The sequence below is a fragment of the Elaeis guineensis genome, chromosome 11 (genome assembly GCF_000442705.2).
Source record: "Elaeis guineensis isolate ETL-2024a chromosome 11, EG11, whole genome shotgun sequence".
Classification (NCBI taxonomy): domain Eukaryota; kingdom Viridiplantae; phylum Streptophyta; class Magnoliopsida; order Arecales; family Arecaceae; genus Elaeis; species Elaeis guineensis.
In genome coordinates this window covers 23,417,497-23,422,745 of record NC_026003.2, presented here as the reverse complement: position 1 = coordinate 23,422,745, position 5,249 = coordinate 23,417,497, and the positions used below count along the sequence as shown (strand labels likewise).

Sequence of the window (5,249 nt, the reverse complement as noted above, 5' to 3'; positions counted from 1 at the left end):
GCAACCAGCATGTTCATTAACTCGGCCAAGGTACACTGCATCTTATGCATATGAAAGTTCATGATGAACTAACCATATGCATCGGACAAGGACTAAAGGATCACATTAATCTAAAAATCCTTGTCTAAGATGATACCGAGCTTCTCAAGCTCTTCAAGATCCTTGATCATTGTCAAACAATGATTTTGGACTGACTGTCCATCATGCATCTTGGCCTTAAAAAATCTTTGACAGACTTGATACTTGGCCGTGCGACTCTGTTCACCAAACAACTCTTGCAGGTGAGCCAATATTTGGCGGGTAGTCAAAATATTCTCATGTTGGTGCTGCAAGTCATTAGACATTGCACCCAACATGTAGTACCTTACTTTGTTATCATCACCCATCCACTTTTTCAGAGACGCTCTCTGTTCAGCAGTCAGACGTGCTGGTATGGCAGGTGGGTCCTGGTCCAAGACATGAGTCAATTTTTCAGAATCCAGAATAATTCTATAGTTCCTTGATGCGTAGTCGTTGATAGCACCAAAAATAACTCTACTCACTACATGGGTAGGATGAGTCGAGATCGTATCCTCAGGGACCTTAGGCTAAGTTGAGATTGCAAGATAAAAGAAAAAAATGTTATTTTTGATTTAGAAAATAAATTATCTTAAAATTAAGGTAATTAGAAAATAAAGAACTTGGGAGTTTTGAATCACTTTGCACTAGCAGAGTTGTATCTCTTTTTCTTTTTTTTTAATTAAATGGATGCGATTAATCTTAGAAAAAATACTTATCTTTCTTCGGCACGCTCCATACCCGTAGATCACGGTGCGTCTCTAGAAAGTATTGGGTAAATAACTCTTCTTTCCTCGGCACGCCCCGTATCCGTAGATCACGGTGCATCTCTGGAAAGTAAAAGTTATTCCTAATATTAATCTAACAAGAAAATATAAATAAAAATATATAAATGAGAGCAATTAAAGAATTCATGACAGTTTAAATAAAAAATATAATCTTTATTGCATATAAAGAAATACAGAAAAGTTTAGAATAATAAACTATCTCTGTGTCGTTACAAAATTTTTTCTCCACTCCCGAGACTGCCAGCCTAGCTGCTCATGAAGTAGTCCATTTCTATTCCTCTATGCAAGGCTCTAGAAGAATTTCTGGGCTCTCCCTCCAATGGAAGTACAAAAGTCTTTTTATAGGTGTTAGGAGGGAGGAGTTTTACATGATTTTCCGATGTGGGACTAAAAAATACAAATCTTTTAAAATATTTTTAAATATTAATTTTTTTCCTTTAATAAGTATTTGTTTGACGTGCGCCCACACCCGCGCGATGCTACACCCGTGCCCGCATCCTCGTCACGTCCGTGCCTCGTCCTTGCCGCGTCCTGCCCGCGTCCACGCACCTCGTCCTGCCCGTGTGCTTTCTTCTTTTGAATTCACATATTTCTTCTTTTGAATTCACGTAACGCACGTCCAGATCCTTTCTTCTTTTGTTTTGAATTCATGCGCCCAGAACCTTTGCATTCACGTGAAACATTTTTATATTCCAAAAAGAAACAAAAGTTTCTTCACAATGATATCTATATCCTTTTGGATTCCTTGCATAGTATCTTCATTTTCTATAATACCATATGCATCCTTCTTTTATTTTAATTTTATTTTAAATCCAAATTTTTTCAAACTTGAGTCTTTTTGATCTATGAATTGGACTCTTTGTATCGACGATCATCTTTTCTGTAAAACACAAAAAAAATATCAAATTTTTAATAAATAAAATAAATTAAATATAATTTTCTGTTTTAAATGACTTAAATTATGTGTTTATCACACCCCTCAACTTGAATTTTGCTCGTCCTCGAGTAAAATAGATATATCAGCATTGTATACCGACTCGGTCTTGAATCAAAAATTAGGTTAGGCATCCCAAAAGGTAGATGATACTTGGTTAGATCATTAAAGAGATATTTCATTGGATTATCAATTTGATCCAATTAGTGGTTGAGTATTAACTAAAGAAATTTCAGAGCTTTTCTTTCACCAATTCTCCACTTTACTCTTTAAATCCTCTAACTTAATGGGAAAGAGGTTTATTATCTTCTTGCAATTTAGTCTCCTTAATATATATATATATTATTATTATTATTATTATTATTATTTTTAAATATATAACATTGCCTACCATTTTACGCGAACCACAACGCTTACTTAGGCGAAAGGGCCCGGTTACTCAGTAGGAAACCAATGTTTTTTTTTTTTTTTTTTTTTTTTTAAGAAGAATTTTTGCATACCTCGATCTTTCCACCCAATTTCTCATGAAGCAGATTTTTTATTGAGATCAGTAAGAAGAGGGTTTGTAGAATCACTCCTAAAATTTGATCTAGTTTAAACCCTACCATTCATTGGGTTTTCTTAATAATTTATTCCTCAGTATCTCTAAAATTATCTTGATCGTTAATCATTTATTTATTAGGATGCCTAATAAAATTTGAATCCACAAAACTAATTATTTCTGATCATACTCGAGGATTTGATTAATTTCCTTTCTCCCCCAACTTAATCTACATTGTCCTCAATGGAGTAGGAAAGCAAAGAAAATAAAAGGAGAGAGTGCACCTGGGATAATTTTGCTTCGGAAGTTGAAGATAGCTTCATTGATTAATAGGTTCTTGTTCTAAATTCCTGCAGCTGCGGTAAAGTAAAAATATGAAATCGTTGGGTTGCCTCCCAACAAGCGCTAAGTTTTATGTCTTCAGCCAGACGTCAAGTTTATTAACAGACTCTTCCATACAGAGTGGTCCTTTATTCTTTTAAAAAAAAATGATGATCAGTTAAAATAAAATAGAAGAAATTTGGGTTGCCTCCCAAAAAGTGCTAAGTTTTACGTCTTCAGCCAGACGTCATATGCAATAAAACCAACAAAAGATGGGCAATGGCTCATACTTGATTGTCCATGGAGGAGTGGTTTTATCATGTGGTGTATCTAACAATATGTTAACTTCTTTCATATATCCCTTAAAGTCATACACTCCAAAGTGAGCCAAGCAAGTATCTAAGGGGTCAGGTGCTAGAATTGTGGGTGTTGCATCTTCTATAATATCTTCTAGTGTATCTACTTCGAAGCAACTATCCATTGATGGTCCTTGGGAAGCACCAAACACATTCAGTCTTAGTTTCTTATTCCCAAACGATACGTCCATGACTCCTATCCTATAATTGATGCATGCATTCACCGTAGCTAGGAAGGGTCGTCCTAAGATAATGAGAATTTGTCTGGGGTTGCCACTTAATTCCATATCGAGAACCAAAAAATCAACTGGAAAGTAAAACTCATCTACCTTGACCAAGACATCCTCAAGCATTCCACGTGGTTCCTTAATTGATCTGTCGGCTAACTGTAGTGTGACTGATGTGGGTTTCAGTTCTCCGAATCCAAAAAGTTCATACACCGAACTAGGTAAAAGATTCACACTTGCCCCTAAATCCAGAAGAGCTTTTTCAATATGATAATCTCTTATAACACAAGAAATGATGGGGGCTCCTGGGTCCTTAAGCTTTGGAGGAGTGGCATGCTGGACGACAGAACTAGCCTGTTCAGTGAAGCATACTTTTTTTGGAATTTATGATCTAGATTTACGTTTTTGGGTACACAAATCCTTCAAAAATTTGGCATAAGCAGGGACCTGTTTGATTGCGTCTAGAAGGAGAAGATTAATTTGGACTTGCTTAAACAATTTCAACATCTCATCAAGTTTTTCTCCCTTCTTATCTGCAGGAATAGGGGCTTTCAGGGCATCCGAAAATGGGGCTTTAGGCAAGTAAGATAATTCCGATGTAGTTGGTTCCTTCTCTATTTTCAGGTCCTCCTTGTTTTTGGGTGATTTGGCTTCGGTTAGAGGTTTAGGGTCAGTCTCATTGGTTTTACTAGTGTGTTCAATGACCTTCCCACTTCTCAGAGTCATGATTGATTTGACATGTTCAGAAAAAGCTTCTGGGGTATTATAACTCTCAATCATAAATTGCCCTCTTGGGTTGCTCTCGGATTGGCTAGGTAATTTTTCTTCTTCCCTCCTACTGAATGCAGTCGCTAGTTGACCTATTTGGGTCTCTAGCTTAGCAATGGATTGTGTGTGGGAGTTAAGGATCTGAGTGTTGACTTCTAATCGTTCTAGTGCTTTCAGAACTTTTTCCTCAAAAACTGAGCTGTGACCAGTAGTAGATGGTTGAGAAGTATTTTGAAATTGATGGTATGATCCATGCCTATATGTTGGATCCTGATATTGAGGTCGAGATGTGGCAGGATCAACCACTGGTTGTGGTCTCCAGGAAAAATTTGGATGGTTTCTCCAGTCGGGGTTATAAGTATTCGAATATGGATCATTTCCTGGTCTGCGAGCTGGTTGGACTTGAGCTTGCTGAATCTGTTCGTGCACAAACTCAAGAAATTGAGGTGCGGCTGGGCATTCACTAACAAAATGGTTCGGACTTGCACACAATGCACAAACTTCTTGGATTGGGTTAGGTAGAATTGGGGATTGTCCAGTATTTAGAAGATGATCTAATTTTTGGGACAGTTCATCTACCTTTTGATGGATATCTATGGCATTTCCTACTTCATATATTCCACCTCTTTTTGGGTTTAACATGGGTTTATCTCTAATAGAGGCAGACATATGATGTAATGAATTTTCACTTAAAATTTCAAATAGTTGCCATGCCTCATCCTCACTTTTCAGCATAAATGTCCCACCGCATGATGCATCGACCATTTGTCGATGTCTTTCAGAGAGTCCATCATAAAAATATTGGATTAACTGCCACTTGGGTACAGCATGGTGGGGATATTTTCTAATAAGGTCCTTTAATCTCTCCCATGTTTCATGAAACATTTCTCCATCTAATTGGGAAAAACTAGTTATGGCTTTCCTTATTTGATTAGTTTTTTCTATGAAAAAATATTTCTTGAGAAACTCTCCTTGCAGCTGGTCCCAGGTTGATATAGTCATGGAATCCAAAGTATGTAGCCAGTATTTGGCTTTGTCCTTAAGTGAAAAAAGGAATAATTTTAACCTAAGAGCATCATCGGAGAAGTTGTGAATTTTGACAGTTGAGCATATCTCAAAAAATTCTTCAAGATATTTATAAGGGTCCTCATTACTAAGTCCATAAAATGAAGGTAACATTTGGATTATACTGGACTTAATTTCATATTGAGTGGCCTCCACAGGGGGCACTTGAATACAAGGAGAGTAGGTATATGT

The 5,249-nt window shown here is 36.8% G+C and overlaps 1 non-coding gene across 1 annotated transcript; it reads left to right on the top strand.

The window, feature by feature from the left end:
- Positions 1 to 4,816: 4,816 nt before the first annotated feature.
- On the top strand, positions 4,817 to 4,922 carry LOC140852765 (small nucleolar RNA R71). Its single transcript, XR_012135663.1, has one exon. It is a non-coding gene; the product is annotated as a small nucleolar RNA R71 (small nucleolar RNA).
- Positions 4,923 to 5,249: the final 327 nt, after the last annotated feature.